This window comes from Rattus norvegicus, chromosome 17, assembly GCF_036323735.1.
Source record: "Rattus norvegicus strain BN/NHsdMcwi chromosome 17, GRCr8, whole genome shotgun sequence".
Taxonomy (NCBI): domain Eukaryota; kingdom Metazoa; phylum Chordata; class Mammalia; order Rodentia; family Muridae; genus Rattus; species Rattus norvegicus.
Genome location: NC_086035.1, coordinates 51,767,940 through 51,787,681, shown reverse-complemented (window position 1 = coordinate 51,787,681; position 19,742 = coordinate 51,767,940). Strand labels below are relative to the sequence as shown.

At 41.6% G+C, this 19,742-nt stretch overlaps 1 pseudogene; it reads right to left on the bottom strand.

Annotated features, from left to right (window-relative positions):
- Positions 1-12,852: 12,852 nt before the first annotated feature.
- Positions 12,853-13,338, bottom strand: Arf1-ps1 (ADP-ribosylation factor 1, pseudogene 1; annotated as a pseudogene).
- Positions 13,339-19,742: the final 6,404 nt, after the last annotated feature.

Genomic DNA, 19,742 nt, shown 5'->3' with positions numbered 1-19,742 from the left:
GGAACGGGGCGGGGCGCCAATCGGCACTTCCTGTCCTCGGGGCCGAATACTCTGGCGGCCGCGAACAAAGGCTCTCCGGGCGTGGGGGAGGCGCAGTGGTATAACCTCCAGGCGGACCCACGACGAGCTACCGGGTTCTCAAGGCGCAATCACCTCCTACGGCCGGGCCGGGGTTCCCGTGTCTGGGTCATGGACATGGAGAGGCTCCTGGAGAAAGAAGGGGAGGGGGAGGCCGCCATCTTGCTTCTGGGGGCTGCTAGGTTCTCTGGCAAGCGTTTTCCAGCGTGTAGCCTGCAACGTGGCTTGTCGCAGTTCAAGTCCTGGGAGGTGGATTGGTCGCCTGTCCTGGTTGGAGGGTCTCGGCAGCTGGCTGAGTGGAGAACTAGCCTCTGCATATGGGCTTCAGGTTCCTTTTGAAGGAGTATTCCCTTTCGGCACTAGATAAGGCGACAGCTTCCGTGGCACACTAATTTAATGTCTTAAATTAGTAGTTGTTTTCTTTAAATCTGCCTACAAGTTTGAGATAGTTTGCCCAGCATCTGATAGCTGCCACACATTCTTCCCTGGACTTTAAAATTCTCTTCCTTTGGCCCCGAATTAAGAACCAAGGGCTTTGTTGGCATGACTACTTAAAAGAATGAATGTCCACTCAGTCAAGTTTGCAATCAAGAAACCAAATACTTGCATTTGAAAGTATGAATGGAGGGAAGACTTGATGACTTTACTAACTGTAGTTAGAGTTTTAATTAAGATCTTTTTCCAGTATGAAAAGAAGTTGGTAAATCGGATCCAAATAAAGGAAGTTACCTCAGAGCAGGGATCAGTTGTTCATAGGGAAGACTGAGTACTATTTATCTGTCTTAAAAGTTCTACCAGGGCTGATGAGAAAGATGAGGCTGCAGAAGGAGGCAAGAGTCAGATCATGGCTGACGTTTCTGTTGTCTATTAAATTTTGGAAGTAGAATGGCTAAGTTGTTTGTAAGTGGAGGATGGATTAATGGGGGTGTTAGGCAGTATAGCAAGCTGAGAGTAGATAGTCAACTATTGCAGAAGAGGAAGGAGAAAGATCTTTGTAACAGTGCCGGTAACCATCTTAAAGAGATGATTTTCCAAATGATGAAGCCACATAAGCTTCATAAGCCAAATAAGAATTGTTTGCTGGGCAACTAGAGGTTAGGAGAATTGGAAGTGAATGTTTTGCTTTTGCAGGGTAAAAGTGTATACTCTGTGTGTGTGTGGTGTTGATACTTCAGACTCTCCTATCTCCGTCTCCTAAGTGCTGGTAATAGAGACCTGCACCATCATATCTGTTTATGCTGGAGTTAGAACCCTGGGTTTCATGCCTAGTCAGCACCCACTCTGCTCCTAGAGCTGTATCTCCATTGCATGATGGTGTACTTTACTGAAGAGGTAAAGGAGAATGGACATAATTTATGGGAGAAGGGTTTCTTCTTTTTTTCTGAAGTGAGTGGTGTTATCTAGTGGTAATTGCTGTGTGCTGCATTCTGAGCTCTGGAGAGGGCAGGAGGAGCTGAAGTTAGGCACACCATAGGTTTATATTACCACATTCAAGCAGATGCAGTCTCACTTTGTTGAGCATAGTTTCAAAACCTTTTCTCCTTTGTGCTTTACTTGAGAGAAATTTTTAAAATACTATATTAATACATCTTACTATCCATAGCCATTCTAATATTATTCTAATACCTGGTGGTCTGCATGAAGATATGATATGTGGAGGTCTCCACAAGAGACAGGGGGAACTGAAATCCAAAACACAGAATGAAAAATGTCCTCTTACTGTTAAAAAGAAAAAAGGCCTAAATAATGAATATGGTCATTAAGTTAGCTTCATTCAATAACATGCATCCTTAATTTTTGAGTGTATTCTTATAACAAACTAATACGTTATAAAAAGAAAGCAACACATTTTATTCAAGTGTCCTATTTATTAATATTATTTTTCTTGACTTCCAAGACTCAAACTGCCTGTGTATTAGGGACATTTTGGAACATTTTTTCCCCCTAAGGTACAGGGTCTGAAATACATTAATTAAACTGTGACCTTATCCCCCTTCCTTGACTCTGAGCTTACACAGCTGCTTCCTCTCTAGCAGCATTTGGTTCTTCTGGCTTCTCTGATCTAGTTTAATTCACTGTCTGATTGTTCCACCCGGATTGTATAAATACTCTCTCTACTGCTCTGTCCTTATTTCTGCACTTCTCTGGGAAAAACCAATCTGTTTATAAAATAGCTCATTTTAACAAGGGTCATTTAAATTAAATTAGAACTCTGCATGAAGATATGAAAATATTCTGTTGACATATATATATCCATACCCATACAAGAACAACTAGGAACTGAGGCTAAGGTATGATAATAGCCCTGGAAAATAATGTAAAATTTAACAAAGCTAAAGGGGATCTCAGTTTTAATTCTCACAGATGCTATTCAAAGGTCATTGTTATACTATGTCGATATATCAAAGAGCACTTTAAAACACTAATTTGGGTTCATTTCTGGTGATAAAATGCATAATTTTATTTATAACTAATAAGCATAAAATCTGTTATGAAAAGACTGAAGAATTTTGCAGGGAATCAAACAGAATCAAGTGTATCATCCCATGTAAGGGAAATATTTCATTTGGGCGGTCACTACAATCAGATTATGGTTTCTAAATCATACAGTGATAAAAGGATAATGTAAAATACCTTATGACTGTAACTATATAGTAAAAGTACAAAATACCACACAACTATAGATCAAAAATTTTATATTAACATTTCTCATAATAGATCAAAAAATGGGACACTAGGTACAGCGGTGAATGCCTATGATTTCAGCAGTAGGAAGTTGGAAACAGATCAGGATTTCATGGGCATCCTTGGCTACACGGTGAGTTCAAGGCTATTCTGGACTGCATGGGAACCTGTATACAAACACACACTCATAATCATCTCAAAAATTCAAATCAGAACATTTTAAAATAAGCAATACAAAATATCTTCATCTATGTCAAAGCTTCCACAACAAGAAGGACTATTAGCATCTTTATACATTTTTTCTATACAAAAAAAGTTAATTTTTGATGAAATTTTACCCAGAGCAAAGTAACTTCTAGAACAAGCAAATGAAAACTTGTGTTTGTCTTTCTTATCCTTACCACAGTCCAGCTATGGTTCTAGGAATTCTACAGATGTTATTGCATTCTTAACATTGTACGACAGAATTTGCTAAAAAATGAAATTTGCAAGAAAAAATTTCTTTTTGTCTCACCTCTCCATTCTGCATTATCATGCAATCACTAAGAAGGTGGCCAAGCCTGGTAAGAGTAATTTACCTGAGACTTATGAGGCTTGGGGCAGTTATTGGCTCTATTTGGTGCTCTGTGCAATGTTGGACTTTATTGGAACCAGAGCTTCCCAAACCTACTCATTCCTCAGAGTCTGAGGGAGCAAATGCCTTCTAGTTTATCTAACACATTTATTTGGTGGAAATGAAGGAGTCCGAATTTCTGTAACCCTGATGTTACACTGCTTTCCCTTTAACTGTATAGAAAGTTAAAAAATGTGTGGTCCACAAGGGTAATGTCTAAAGTTGTCAGAACTCTGTTCTTTCTGTTCTTACTAGTGTAGCCACATCGATGAGGCCATCTAGATACATTCATATTGGCATCATACACATAATATCTGTCCTTAGCCCCTACTTAAGCTTACCTCTCTCCATGGCAAGCTATCAGCTTAAAGTATAAAACAACAAACCTGTTCTGGCTTTTGTTTTGTTATTGATTTTGTTTTGTTGTTAACAGAAGTTAGTCATCCAGGGAAGAACCCTCAATTGAAAAAAGTGCCTCAACCAAATTGTTCTGTGGGCAAGCCTCAGGGGTGTTTTCTTGAGTAGTGACTCATGTGGGTGGGACTAACTCATTGTGGTTGATGCCACTTCTGGGCAGGTCATCTAGAGTTGTATCAAAAAGCTGAGCAATCCATGGGAAACAAGTCATTAAGCATCATCATCCCAAGGCCTTGAGTTCTTATATAATGAACTGTGGAAAGTATAAGCTGGAATAAACCCTTTCCTTTTATGGTAGTTTGAGAATGCACCCTATGGCCTTATATTTTACATACTCAGTCCCCAGTTGACCTGCTTGGAAGGATTGGTACTCAAGTCCTTGTTGGAGGAGATGTGGCATTAGGAAGGTTTCAAAAAAGCCCAGGCTAAGCTTACTTAGTCTTGTGTGTATCTTTAGCCACGTTGCCTAAGTTCTAGAAATGGGCCATGCTACCAGCCCCCACCCAGCTTCCCTTGAATCCATGGATAAAAGACACAATTGTTCCTTTTCAATTTGCCTTTGGACACAATCACTGGGCAGTACTCTCTCCCTCCTGGAAAAGCATGCTCTTAACAATATGCTTTATCTCTGCAACTAAACCCTAAATTTCCCCCTACTCTAGATACATCTACCCACCTGTAGGAGTGGCCACAAGTCCCTGCTCCTCCCAAGACCTCACATGGCTGCTTGGTTCTTCTCTCTCCAAAGCCTGGCAAACCTTTTTCCTTCCTTGTGACTGTCTCTTCCTCCAGGGACCCAGAAGTCCTGCCTATTCCTTCCACCCAGAAATTGGCCCATGGTTTCTTTACTGACAGATCAAGAAGCAATTGGGGAACAGGACCTTAGCGTTAGAACCACCCCTACAAGTCTGTCTTTGCCTGCTGTCAGGAGATCAGGATGTAAAACTGTAAGCTACTTCTGCAACAACATGCCTGCCTGCCTGTTGCTAGTTTAGTGGCAGACTAATGCTCTGAAAGTATAAACAAGTTCTTCTGTCCTACCTTATGCTTTCTTTTATAAGAGTTGCCTTGGTCATGATGTCTCTTCACAGCAATAGAACAATAACTAAGATTTTTGATCATGGCATTTTATCACAGCAATAGGAAAATCTTTATCTCAATGTGCAGAAAATCTGCACACAGATATGCCCCTTGAAGTTTCTAAAGTAAAATTGGGGTTTTTCTTTCCCATTCAACTAAATACAATATGCTTTTTATTTATTATTAATGTTATTTCTGAGTACTTATGAAGTGTACCATGAGTACTATGAAGAGTACATAGATAAGTAAAACAGATAAAGCCAAAACATACAATCATAGTCTAAGTTTAAAAAATGTAAGTTTTGCTGAATTTTAGAGATTCTGTAAGCATTCAGTAATAAGATAGAAATACTCAAATGATAAAATCTCATGTAACCGTCATATCTAACTGAACGTGAAAGTATTAGAAGGAACAATGCAATTGATAGTCTCAGAGGCATTAGTTGGATTTTCTAGGCATTGATAGCCTGGAAGGTTCCTGGAAAGCCTGATCCTTAGTCAATGGTGGAAGATTGGAAATGTGTGAATTTTTTTGTCCTTATTTTTGGGAATTTTATGTTTAATCTGCAATAAAACATGTATCACGTTCTCCACCTCCAACTTCTTTCATACTCCCCCAATTTCATCTCTCTCTCTCTCTCTCTCTCTCTCTCTCTCTCTCTCTCTCTCTAATAAATTACTAAGCTTAATTAAGTGCTGTTTTTATGTACAGGTGTGGGGTTGTCTACTAGAACATAGGAATTCTATCAGTTGGTCATATTTTCAAAAAAGAAAGATTCTGTCTCAGAAAATATTGGCCGTCAATAGATCCACGTCAATAGAAGCTTGGATATCATCTAAACAAGAATTTTGGTTGGCTTGATCTCATGCCAGTCTCACGAATGTAACTTCAGCTTCTGTGACTTCATAAGTCAGATATCATGCTATGTCCAGAAGCTGTTGTGTGTGTGATATAAAGGTCCCGTTTAGAGTCAAGCACTTAGACTCATTCTCAAGACTTTGATTGAATATACATATCCCCATTGACTAGTGTCCACTGCAAAATGAAGTTTTTCTGACAAATGTTGGGAGAAGCCCAGGTCTTTGTGTAGTGTATAAACAAATAGTTAGGTGGCAATTTGACAGCATGGTCATTTAGTAAACTAAATAGCAGGTTCTATCTTAAGGCTTATGATCTTAGACGTGGGCATTTGACTAGAATTATAATACTAGGCAAGAAATTCCTCACATTGAAAGAGCCAGAGTTGGGGCCAATCTGGGACCAGTGGCAAAATTCCCACCACAAACCTCAGAGCACAAGGACCCCTCTCTTCCAGGAAGGAAAAAGCTGGTTTAGTTCCTGGAACAGCTGCAAGCCAAACTCACACAAAGCTACCTGACTCCCAACTGAAAGTCATGAACGACACACTCAGTCCGATCTGAAAGTTGTTTCGCTCCACCAAATGAGCATAGTACCCTGCCTTGTTAGCACTGTGCAAATTCTGCACAGTTGTTTGACTCTGCCCCAATTGTTTGCAAGGTATATAATTCTCTTTTAGAGTCTGCTCAGGGTTGTCTCCCCTTGAAGTGGGATGATCCCGACATATCGGAATGATTAAACTCTTGTTTTTGCATTGATCACTGCCTCTGTGAGTCTCATTCAAGAGGTCCTGGAAGAGGTTCAATTTGGACTTCACAACATGGAGCAGGTCTCTCATCCAATCAGAAAACAACAGTCATGCCATTATTGCAACAGTGAGCACATCTTTCCTGGCAAATAAGTATTACAGCATGCAGAGTCAAGTTTGGATAAGTCTATTAATATTTTTTTCTCTCCCATCAACCTAAGTAGCACCTCTGACACCAGGAAAGCTAGATACCAGGGAGGTTGTTTCCTGGTCACTTTGACAGTGATCTATGTCCTGCATCCAAAATCAGCAACAGATCATCATGTAGTCATGGTGGTTAACCAGGGGCAATGACAACAGCAGGTATTTTGGAGGCTCCTGGCACCTTCATTACTAGTAACTCATTGGGAGGTTACTAGTTATTGCACTTAATAACCCATGTATTCTGGGGGTGACATTGTCCAACCATGTTAGGCACTTCTGTTAAAATTTATTAAGTTGTTATTTTTGAAATTAACTTAACTAATGGGATTTTATAAGACTATGTCATATATCCTTTGTTTTGATTAATGTACCCATTGTCCTATCTGTCCCCTGCCCCATCCCTTCATAATCCTTTACCCTGCAGTATTTTTCACCCATTTTTCTCATTTCATATGAATTCTATTCTCCCTCCAATTACTTTTTAAAACTGTGTCGTGAGGCTTCTATAGGGCATTGGTAAGCTTCATGCTCACATGCACTACCTATCTAATGTCTCTTGGGTATTTTAATGGCCATCAACTCAAACCCATAATGTTCAAACTAAATCACCAAACTCAGATGTGAAACTTTCCTTTGAATTTCTATTTCTTTAATATCCACTCAATTACCAGATCTTCCCCACTGTTATCTCTTGAAGCCATTCATTTCACTGTTTCCGTAGTCATGTTCTTAATTCAAGTGTAATCACCTCCCTATTATTTCTGCTGAATAAGATCCAATCTTAGCCATGCAACCATCCAAGTCTGGGGAAAAATGTGATCTTACAATCCCTCTTCTTAAATTTCTTGAATATTTGCATTAATCTCAGATAATTGGAGGTGTCTTCCTTGGGAGGACAAGAACTGCATGTTTTGTGTATTGCTATGATTACCATGTTGGTCCAGTACTGATTTTTGTCTAAGATGAATGAATCATAGGAAAAAAATTGAAAGTTAAGTTTCCACTATATTAAAATAAGCTGGGATATACTGCAGTGAGGGGAAAACTTAAAAATATCAGTGGTTTTAACCTCATGCTTGTACATAATACATGTATAGTTTGCTGGGTTTATTTGTCACAATTAGAAACTCTGCCATTAGAGACACCACAATGCCTACAGAGGACCTTTCAAATGTTTCTCTGACTTTGAAATGGCATATTTCCACTCGTGTACTATTCTTGTTCAAACCACATGTCCATAGGGAGAGGGATACACATGTCTGTATGTAGCTCAGTGATAGGGTCTTCTCAGGGTGTCTTAATATAATCACTTCTAGTTGCATATGATATGAATCCAGCTCAGTCTGCTTAAAGGTGATGAGGAAAACATCCTTGGTTTAAAAAGAGAACATGAGCTCTTAAAATTGAAGTAATGATATCAATTACAAAGCAGGAATGCATCTAGACCTCACCAATTGGGAACCAAAACTGCCTAAGTCTTGTCTCTTGCTGTAGGTTTGCTTCAGTCTCTGTCACAGAATGACTGGCTGTCCTTAGCGCCCCTGATGCTTCTAAGTCTCATACTCCTTGCCAGAGAAGGCTAAATTTTTGTCATTCTTTTTTCAGTTTTCTTAATAAATCTGGGTCATAGAAGTTAGGTATACATTTCCAGACCACCAATTTGTGAACCAGTTAATACAGTCAAGAGAACAAATTCCATCACCCACCCCTCAAATACAGAGGTTGTGATGGCTAATTTTATGTGTCAGTGTGGCTAGACTAGCTAGTTCTTAATCTAATCTAGATGTTTCTCTGAAGGCAATTTATATGTTTATATGTTGCTGTTTACAATTGGCACTTCAAGTAGATGGACAGATGTTGGCAATTTTATGCAAATCATTCCACGAAGTGTATCTTCAGTTCTACAAAGATGACAAAGAATTATATCCCATAATTACGCAAAAATGTTGGATATTTTGATTATTTTAATGCTATTTTGGAATTTTATATGGGAAGTAAAGAGTTTTTTGGGTTTTTTTTGTTTTGGGGAGGTTTTTTGTTTTGGTTTTTTTGGTTGGTTTTTGTTTGTTTTTTTGGTTGTTTTGTGGATTTTTTTTTTTGGTTTTGGTTTTAGTTGTTTGTTTGGTTGTTTTTGTCCTTAAAATTAGATAGAAAATCTTGGGTGCACCCTCATGTGTATGCATGAGTCTTAACAGCTAAGATGTAGACTGTATCCGACCATCTGCTGGGTTCCAACTCAGCAGACCCACCAGGGTGGGGTTGATTTGAGCAGCATGGAAGAACCTGTTTCATTTTTCCCTTCTGTTTTCCAAGGAACCACAGACTAATCACTGTCAAAGAGAAGGAGCTTAGTGTTCTATGCCACTTTTGTGTTTGCATGAGACTTCCAGCGATGAAGGGAATTTTAGCTGTAAGTGGGTGTTTAATGTACTAATACACTTCTGCTTGCCAAACATTTGTAAAATGGGAGTTTAAATATAAATCCAAATGTCTCTGTGATTTTTTTTTTTTTGGTTCTTTTTTTCGGAGCTGGGGACCGAACCCATGGCCTTGTGCTTCCTAGGCAAGCGCTCTACCACTGAGCTAAATCCCCAACCTGTCTCTGTGATTTTTAAATGCATATTTAAAAATGTAGTCTATATCTCCCACCCTTCTACTTCTGACTTGTGATAAAACTTTCTCTTTGGGGGCTTACGGTGGGCAAGGGAATAGAGGAAGAACTCACAAAGAAAAAAAATAAAAATAAAGCAACAAGTTGATATTATAATGAGGTTTTAAAATTTTAGACTTATGAAAAAGTATAGGTAAGGAAAGTTTTCAAAGAATTTTGCCATGACCTCTGGCATTCTATCAGTTTTCCATTGAAAAGAGCATGGTGGTTATGAATGAATTAAAAAAGTGAAGTAAAACTAAATTGCAGCCATCCCTTTTCATCCCTTTTACCACCAAGTATGCCAAGTATTACCAACATAGCCTCTCTACATGTGCGTGCCCAATCTATTCTAAAACAACAATAAAAATAATGAGTTCTATTAATTTCTAAATGCAAAAAGAGTAATATAGAAGACATGTATCACTTACCTATAACAACTAAAGATTTGATTTACTTTGAGAGAAATTATTAGCCTATGTGTTAGGTTTCTCCCAAGAAACAGGACTGGTTTTGTATGGTTGTACATGTTGGGGAGGATGAGAAAGAGATTCGTATGGTAATAACTGAAACCTCCAACTGAAGTCACAGGATAAAGTTCTAGTCTGAAATGTCCAAGTGTAAGTATGGAATAAGTTCACATCTTTGGTGTTTTGACAAAGGGTCTCATATAGCATGGCTGTCCTTGAAATGCTTCTACTACTTTTACTCCCATGTTCTTGTATTAACTGGCTTTATGTTTTAAGTTTTTGAGCCAGTAGTCATTGCACCAATAAGAACCAATATTTTAATAGAAGACCAAAGTCAAGAAGAAGGAAAAATTGTGGAAAAGATGGGCCACAGCAAGAGAAGGTGTTTTTCTATGCCTGCCCCAGTTCCTGATTAATGACACAGAGACTATATTTATTTATAAACTTTTGGCTTTATAGCCAGGCATTGTTTCCAAGTAGCTTGTAACTCAAGTATCCCATTTATGCTGATCCACATCTGCCACATGGCTGGTTAGTTACCTCTCCTTCCTTCTCAGCCTGCTTCTTCCATGTTCAGCTGGCTGAATCTCCTGCCACTCTTTCTTTCCCAGAGTTCCCTTCTCTCTCCAGAAGTCCCACCTTGCTATTCTGACTTTTGGATATAGGCCTTTTATTTTAATCAATCAGAAGGTGCCTCACAAAGGCAAGGAATGACAGAGACACATCTTCACACAGTGTACAAAAATATCACACATCCAAGAAGGGCGAGAGGTTAACTGGAGATGAACAAAATTCATTAGATACATGTATTGAATTATCAAAGAATTGTTAAACTTTAAACAGAAGGAGAAGGGGAGGGGAAAGAAGGAGTGGGGAGAGAGGGACAGGGAGAGAGAGAGAGAAAGAGAGAGAGAGAGAGAGAGAGAGAGAGAGAGAGAGAGAGAGAGAGAGAGGGAGAGAGATTGATTGAGATTCAGCTTTCAGCTCCAGGTCTAGAAAGAGGTGCTTCCTCTTCCCTGAGGAAGGTCAGCCCTTTTCTTTATTCTGTTAATTAGAAAAGAACCACACTTCATGATGGAAGTCAATCTGTTTCACTCATGACCCAATGTTAATCTTTTGCATAAACAACCCCAAACGTATATACATGCAATATCTATATGTGACACACCTATTAATACAACAATCCTGAAACAGTGGTTTTTTTTGAGAGTCAATGTCAATGGCTGCCACACTGCACACCCGGTAATCCTGAGTTTCTTAGGAATGCATTCCCCTTGTGATTTGGGTAATGATGACAGATCTGAATTCTCCAAAGTCTATGCCAAGGAGTTTCAGAATGAGAACATATTTTCCTGGCATGTGATCGGTTTAAGGGTAAGGGTGTGGTAAAGATCTGTTCCATTATTAGATAAGAAAATCTGCTGGAGTTGTGTTTTAGGAAGACTTCCTTATCAAAGGAGATACCAATAAAGGGCCTTGGGATGCTCTGTGGATGTGTTGCTAGGCACTTTTATAAGCCATTTTTATATCAGCTTAAAATGTTAAGTGAACATAAGAGAAAACCAAAGTCCTCTATGTCAATCATCCTTCCATATTGCCTGTCCTTTCCCTATAAGCCCTGTGATATGAGATAATGACTCCTTTGTTATTTCAGATAAGTGATCACAAGGTTTTTATTACTGACCAAGGCATAACATAAATACACAAGTTCTATCCTTACATATTTCAAAATTAAGTTAATCCTTATCTCACAACTGGTAGGAAATCCAGTATTTCTTTTCATCCTTTCTGGCTGATTTTTCCAAAGCCATTTTGGTGATACTGAACTCTTGAGCACTAGGCTGATCTAGTCATAGGAGATTTCTTTGTTCAATTAAAAACCCACTTATGTTAGACATACAAAGTCTTTGTGTGTGTGTGTGTGTGTGTGTGTGTGTGTGTGTGTGTGTGTGTGTGAATATAACTTCACTGAGGACAACAGGTATGTTTGCATAATAATAGTATTAAGTTCCCACTGGTGCCTATGAACTCCATAGTCATCACTACTGCACCAGTGTACACATTTTGCCTGACAGGTTGGTATTGTAGCTCACAGGGTTCTCAGCTGAGGAAGACTGCTGATTTTTCTACTTTAATAGCCTGCATTTTCATAGCACCCACTATGAAAGTTAGCCAATAGGGAAGAAGCTTCCAACTCAGTTCCAGCTGCATTTGTCTATGCCCTAATTCCAAAATATGTTGTGTCATCATAAGGTCTTACCATCTGGTTATGGTGGACGACAAAGATTAATGATAATAGCCTGTGTTATTTTGGTGGCCTCAGAACCTTCCTAACTAACAATTCATGGAAGCTATTCCATCAAGGACTGGGATTTTAATTTAATAACATGGCTTCTAGGGGCAGCATTATCCACTCATGCAGGCTATATCCATTTAAACTCTTGTTTTAATTACATTTTAAATTTTATTATATACTAGTTGATCCACATGATTTCACACATCTTTAGTTTTGGTTGTCCCTCCCCAATTTCTTTCTCTTTTCCATCACTGTACCTCCATTTCTGCTTAAGCTTTTCCATCCTCCTTGTTCTCCTTCTCTACTTTCTTGTCACAAATGTTCTACTATTTCCCAAGCAGAGGAAATTTCAAGCATCTCTTCTTATAGCATGATTATTACTCAATGTTAAAACCAACCACCAAATGGCTCCCGGAGGCCAGATCCTACACCCAAATCCCTTCTTTGTATTGACAGTGAGTTGATTCTCCTTTTGGAGTAAAAGAGCAAAATAATATTTCGTAGGAGAACCAGAAACTGCCTCAGTGGGAACAGAAACTATTTACATTAAATAAAAAAAACCCGGCGGCAGGCTGTGTCTGTACATATATAGCGCAGTGCAAAAGCACTCTGTGACTTGGAGACAACCCATGGAGACAGTTTCTGACACTCGGGACCACAGAGTCGCACGTTTGCCACATGAGAGGAAAGCAGAGTCCAGAAAAGAGGAAGTGAGGGGGTGGGAGTGTTCTGGTTCACTTCTGGTTTCAGATCTAATTAGACAGCCAATCTAGTCCTTCATAGAGCCCATTCTCACTGGTGGCAAAGGTGGCCTGAATGTATCAGTTCCTGTGGCGTAGAAAGTGCAGCCCCAACTCATCTGTGATTTTGGCTGGGTTCATGGCATGGGGAGGTCCTGATTGTTAGAAACACCCAGAGAATGGCATCCCAGCACTCATTTCAGCTAGCATCTTTATGAGCTCTTCACTGTGAAGATAAAGGTTTGGGTGTTCTAGAAGTAGTGGTGCTACAGGGGCTGGATCTTGTCCTGGCTGCTCACATCCCAAACTTTGAAGCTGATATCCTTGTATTCAACTGTCTCCATGTTGAAAACCAATGGTGGGAATGGTAGTCACAATTTCGTCCAGTGTATATAGAATTGTTGCCTTCCCTGCAGCATCCAGCCCACTATGAGCATTTCTTTCCTTCTTTTTTCTTCCAAAAAGTCTCTTGAAGAGATTTGCAAAGATATTCCCCATGCATGTAGACAGGTGGAAGCGATACCGGCCAGGGACCTCCGCACAGGCTGCTCCCAGCCAGGTGTAGGTTTCGCTCCCACAAGATGGCGGACCTTTAAGTCACTCTTGTCTGGTATATTTTCACAGCTATGAGAAACCTAATTAATTCATACACATAGAAGTTTGGCTTATTAGTCTTGTAAACATGTTAAAAGTAGTTACAGAAAAATCAGCAAATGGAACTGTTACTGTCTCTGCCTGTTTACCGTATCTATTTAGCAATATACTACTCTTGGCAGGAGGAGTTTTCCCCATGCCTAGGTAAATGGAAGAGTCCTTGACTCTGAAATTGGTTATGTTCCTGATTTCCTCTTGTCTTGGGGCCAGGAACTTGACCTGTTCCTATGCTTAACTGGAGAATGTGATGCTTATAACCCAGCCATCTTAGAGGAAGAGGCAGGAGGACTACAATTCAAGGCCAGCCTAGATTACATAGCAATACCTTGTATCAACAAAACAAAATTAAATTAAACACTGAGAAGAGTTGCACCCACGAAACAATTTTGTCTTTTTATTTACCTTTGTTTTACCATTTAACCTTGTGCTTATATAAAATAATATCTGTTGAAGGTTCTCTTCAGAGCACATTCAATCCATCAAAGAATTATAGCATTTAGATAATGCTACTAATTTTCCTTATCAGGTTGCTAGGCTGTAAGAATAAAATACCACAAACTGAATGGCTTTAAACAACAGAAATTTATCATTTCATAGTTCTTGAAGCTATAAGTATGAGATCACTGTGTTATTGAGGTTTTTTTAATTTATTTTATTTTTTACATTTATGTGTGTGTGATTGTGAGAACACATGTACCATGGCAGAAGACGGAGGTCAGAGGCAAATTTGTGGGAATTGTTTCTCTCCTTCCACAATATGGGTTTGAAGAATTTAACTCAAATCATCAAGCTTCTGGCAAGTGTTTATTCTTATCCACTGAGTTATTGAGTTTTGTTCTTCTGACACGGAATAAAATCTCTCTTCTAGATTCTGGATTCATGGAAATCTATCGTGTTCCTTGGACTGCAGAGGAAGTACCTCAGTATTAGTCATCATTCTCCCATGGTGGTCATGTCTGTTGTAGTGGAGTAAGGGCCCATTCCATTTCAGTATGACTTTATCTTAGTTATATCAACAGTCTTATCACATAGGATCACATTGTGAAATATCAGAGGTGAAGAGTTCAGCATGTGAATTTGGGGGTAATATAATTCAATGCATGGCACTTGCAGCTAAAATTATGTTTTATGCTAGTGATTACTTTATATTACCAACCAATGTTTGCGTATGTGTCAAACATTATGGTGGTCATTGGGAATACAACAATAAATAAAATACGGTTATTGCTCTAAGGCAAGTTCATTTTATGGGTTTGTGCCTCTTCATTTACAGCTCATAACCCCTAAGGAAGAAGAAATAGGAGGAGCTTAAATGACTGGATTACTAAAAGGAATAACCATACTCAATATCTGTTGAATGTCATTCAAGCATTGTGATGGTTTGTATACACTTGGTCCACTGAGTGGCACTATTAGGAAGTGTGGCCTTGTTGTAGGTGTGTCACTGTGAGTGTGGGCTTAAGACCCTCACTCTAATTGACTGGAAGTCAGTCTTCCACTAGCAGCCTTCAGAGGAAGATGTTGAACTCTGAGCTCCACCTGCACTATGCCTGCCTGGATGCTTCCATGCTCCCGCCTTGGTGATACTGGACTGAACCTCTGAACCTGTAAGCCAGCCCCAATGTTAAATGTTGTCCTTATAAGAATTGTCTTGGTCATGGTGTCCGTTCACAGCAGTAAAATCCTAACTAAGACAGAAGTTGGAACCAGGGACTGGGATATTGCTGTGCTAGGCCTGACCATGCTTTTGTTTGGAAAAAAAATGTGGATTTGGGGACTTTGGATTTGAAAAGCAGTAAAATGCTTTAAAAGGGGCTTAATGGGCTCTCCTAGTAGGGATATGAAAGACTTTGTTACCAAGAGTGATTTGAATTGTGCAGACCTGGCTCAAGAGGTTTCAGTGGAGAAGAACTTCAGTATGTGCCCTAGAGACTACTTTTTGTAGTATTTTGATGAAGAACATGGCTGCTTTTTGCTCTTGTTTGAAGGGCCTGCCTGAGGCTAAGGTGAATAGACACAGATTAGTCACATTGATAAAGGAAGTCTCAGAAACACCCATCATAGACTTTGTTTTCTGGTTAAGTCTCATGAAGAGTGTTTTGGATAAACATAGCAAGCTCAGAAAGGAAAAATATAAAATATATAGTTCAAGTATTAAAGGGGCACCAAGGAAGTGAAATGGAGCTGAATCCTGTGTTCAAGAATACTAACTTGAATTAAGGGAGTGGTGACCTTGGTGCAAGATCCTACCCAGCTAAATTTAAATCCAGGAAATTTAGTCTCAGGAAATAAAGCCAAGCAGAATTCAAGGCCAGCCTGAGACACAACAAGTTCTAGGCAAAGAAAAGCTTAAATCAAGGCATGGTGGTACACACTTTTAATCCCAGGAGACCGGCATGTAGGTCTCTAAGCAAGATCCATGACAGCCAAGTTTATGCAGGGAAGGAGTTGGAAAAGAGGAAGCTAATAATAATGTAATAGAACAAGGGGGCAATGTTCCTGTTCCTGCAAGCAGCAGAACTGGGCAGCTTTGGCCACGTGTCTCTGGCTTTATAGTCAGGAGGAGGAGACTACTGGGACAATTGATGTTGGTCAGCTGGAGCTAAGAAATTGTGGTGATTAAGAAGAAACCAGCATCACTGAGGTGAAATCTTCTGGAAAGTATTTTCTGAGAGCACAAAGAAGCTTTGTTCTAGAGATAGCCAAGGTTGTACCTCATGCTGCTGCTGGACTTAGTAAGGTGTAAGAGCCTTACACAGTGAGAGGCCATGGAAGGCCATTGGTGAAGGTGCAGCCTCAGGTGTTGTTGATGGCCCAGGACTGAAGGGGTCATGCAAAGGATTTGAGGCTTAGCACTGTGAAAAGAGCCTATGAGAGGCTATTGGTGAAGCCTAGTTACAGCTGACATCCTCAGTATATTGGAGACGCAGGTACTGAAAGACCCCAGCTTAGCAGCAGTAACGCCATTTTGCAAGGCTGTACTTAAGATGACTGGTTCAGGGAAAGGTTAGAACACTGAGTACACAGCGGCTGCCAAGCAGGATGTGTTTGGTTGAAGGCCTGGCAACAGGACGACTTCGGTTGAGCACCTGACAATGAAAAAAAAGCCCCGAGAGAGGTCCCACACCCTGGTGGGGGGCCGAGTCAGTCGTTATGTTCCAAGAAGGTAGCTAAGAAACTTGCCCCCGGGCTGAACCCTTGGGGGGCCGAGTCAGCCGTTATGTTTCAAGAAGGTAGCTAGGAAACTTGCCCCCGGGCTAAACCCTTGCCATATTAGAATCCACCAATTATATCCCTGTAACCATGCATCTGCTTCTGTATGCTTGCTTCTGCTCCCCAAAATCCTATAAAAGCCCATCCTTGGTTCCGTGGGGTGCGCCAGTCCCCCGAGTGACTGAAGCGCCCGCAGGTGCCTGTGCCTGTGTATCCCGACAATAAACCAAATCCTCTTGCTGATTGCATCCTGTGGTGTCTCGGTCTGGTCTTTGGAGTTGGAGGGTCTCCATCCTGAGGGAAAGTTCTCCCTGAGAGCTTTTCATTTGGTGTGTTGGCCGGGAAAGGAGATCCTCCACCCAGGGACCACCGACCACCCACTGGGAGGTAAGCCGGCCGGCGTCTGTCTGTCTGTCTGATTTTGTCTCGTTCTGCCTTATTCTGTCTGTTCTGTGAGCACTCAGCCAGGTCTGTTCTGTGAGCGCTCAGCCAGGTCTGTTCTGTGAGCGCTCAGCCAGGTCTGTTCTGTGAGCGCTCAGCCAGGTTCTGTGAGCGCTCAGCCAGGTCTGTTCTGTGAGCGCTCAGCCAGGTTGTTTGGAATTTGGGCGGGACGAAGAAGGAGCTGACGAGCTCGGACTTCTTGCCCCGCAGCCCTGGAAGACGTTCCAAGGGTGTTAGGGGCCCGACTTTTCGGGGCCCAATCTGGGAGAGGAGAAAGATCCGGACTAACGGCACCTCTGTCTGTATTTTTGGCTTTCAGAGGGCCCCGGACCTTTGCCACCTCCATCTGACTTTTTGCTTTCAGTTTGGTACCAAAGCCGTGCAGCACGCCTGTCTGTTGTTTGTTTGACTGTTGGTGTTGTTTGTTTTCTCTGTGTTCTAATCTTTCTTAGAACTAACATGGGACAGTCCCTAACAACGCCCCTAAGTCTCACTCTTGATCATTAGAAAGACGTCCACGACCGGGCACACAACCAGTCCGTCGAGGTTAAAAAAAAAAAAGGAAAAGGGCAGACTCTCTACACATCCGAGTGGCCCACTTTCGGAGCGGGATGGCCAGTGAATGGCACATTTAATAAGATCATTATTTTACAGGTTAAAGATCGGGTCGTCCACGGACATCCTGACCAGGTTTCTTATATTATCACTTGAGAGAGTCTCGCCTTAACCCCCCCCCCCGGGCGGAACCCTTCGTGGACCCAAATTGGCCTCCCCTCAACCCCCAGTCTGTCCCCTCTGCCCCGCCCGGTCCGCCGGCCACGTCTTCCTCTCTCTACCTTTGTGAAATCAGAGCCTTCTAAGAAACCTGTCCTCCCGGCAGACCCAAACTCCCCTCTCATAGATCTTCTCTCTGACAGGCCCGGCTGAAACGGAGGAGGCAGAGCCGCCGGCCAGATCAGTTGCCGGGCCACTGTCTGATAAGGGTTTCTCCCCTGTCGCAGGGAGATTTCGCAATAAGCGCGAGGTGATGCCAGATTCAACCTCCCAGGCTTTCCCACTTAGACAGGGAACCGGTGGCCAGACCCAATACTGGCCATTTTCAACAGCTGACATTTACAATTAGAAACAAAACAACCCTTCTTTCTCCAAAGACCCGGTGGCACTCACCGACCTAATAGAATCTGTTTTACTTACCCACCAGCCTACTTGGGATGACTGCCAACAGCTCTTACAGGCTCTCTTAACCTCAGAAAAAAAACAAAGAGTGTTCCTAGAGGCCAGAAAGCATGTTCTGGGAGATGATGGGCGTCCCACCCAGCTGCCTGAAAAAATTGATGCTGCATTCCCACTTAAGAGACCAAACTGGGATTTTAATACAGCTGAAGGTAAGGGACACCTACGCCTTTATCGCCAGTTGCTTCTAGCGGGTCTCCAAGGGGCTATATGACGCCCTACTAATTTGGCTCAGGTAAAACAGGTATTACAGGAAGCAGGGGAAACTCCCTCCGCCTTTCTAGAGAGACTTAAGGAGGCCTACCGTATGTACACTCCCTATGACCCAGATGACCCAGGACAAATGACGAGTGTCTCTATGTCCTTCATCTGGCAGGCTGCTCCAGATATCAAGACTAAGTTACAGAGGTTAGAAAATTTGCAGGGCTATACATTACAGGATTTACTTAAAGAAGCTGAAAAGATTTTTAATAAGAAAGAGATAAAAAAAGAAAGAATTGAGTCGAATCTTGGCCGCCGTAGTTCAGGGCCAAAAAAGGAAGGGAGATAGGGGGGAGCTCGAAAGGGGCTGAAGCTGGATAAAGATCAATGTGCCTATTACAAAGAGAAAGGGCACTGGGCCAGAGAGTGCCCCAAGAAGCCTGGCGGACCCCGAAAGCCTCGACCACGAACCTCCCTCTTGGCTCTAGATAAAGATTAGGGAGGTCAGGGCCAGGAGCCCCCCCTGAGCCCAGGGTAACGCTTAAAGTTGGGGGGCAGCCGGTTGCTTTCCTGATAGACACAGGAGCCCAGCATTCAGTCCTCACTCAAGCTTCAGGACAACTCAGCGACCAGATGGCCTGGGTACAAGGAGCTACTGGTGAGAAACAATACCGATGGACTACGGACCGCCCGGTTCAGCTGGCTACTGGTAAGGTGACCCATTCCTTCTTACATGTTCCGGACTGCCCGTACCCTCTGCTGGGCCGTGACCTGCTCACCAAACTAAAAGCACAAATTCATTTTGAGGAAGGAGGGGCCCAAATAACTGGCCCCCACGGAACTCCCCTTCAAGTTCTAACCCTATGAACCAGGACAGGACACTGGCTTGGGCAGAGACTGGTGGGATGGGGTTGGCGCTCCAACAGCCCCCCTTAATTACAACTCCAGTCTCCATAAAACAATACCCCCTGTCACATGAAGCTTATCAAGGTATAAGGCCTCACATTACGAGGCTTCTAGATCAAGGCATCCTAATCCCCTGCCGGTCGCCTTGGAATACGCCTCTTCTGCCTGTTAAGAAACCCGGCACTGGAGATTATAGGCCAGTACAAGACTTGAGAAAGGTCAACAAGAGGATAGAAGATATTCATCTGACTGTT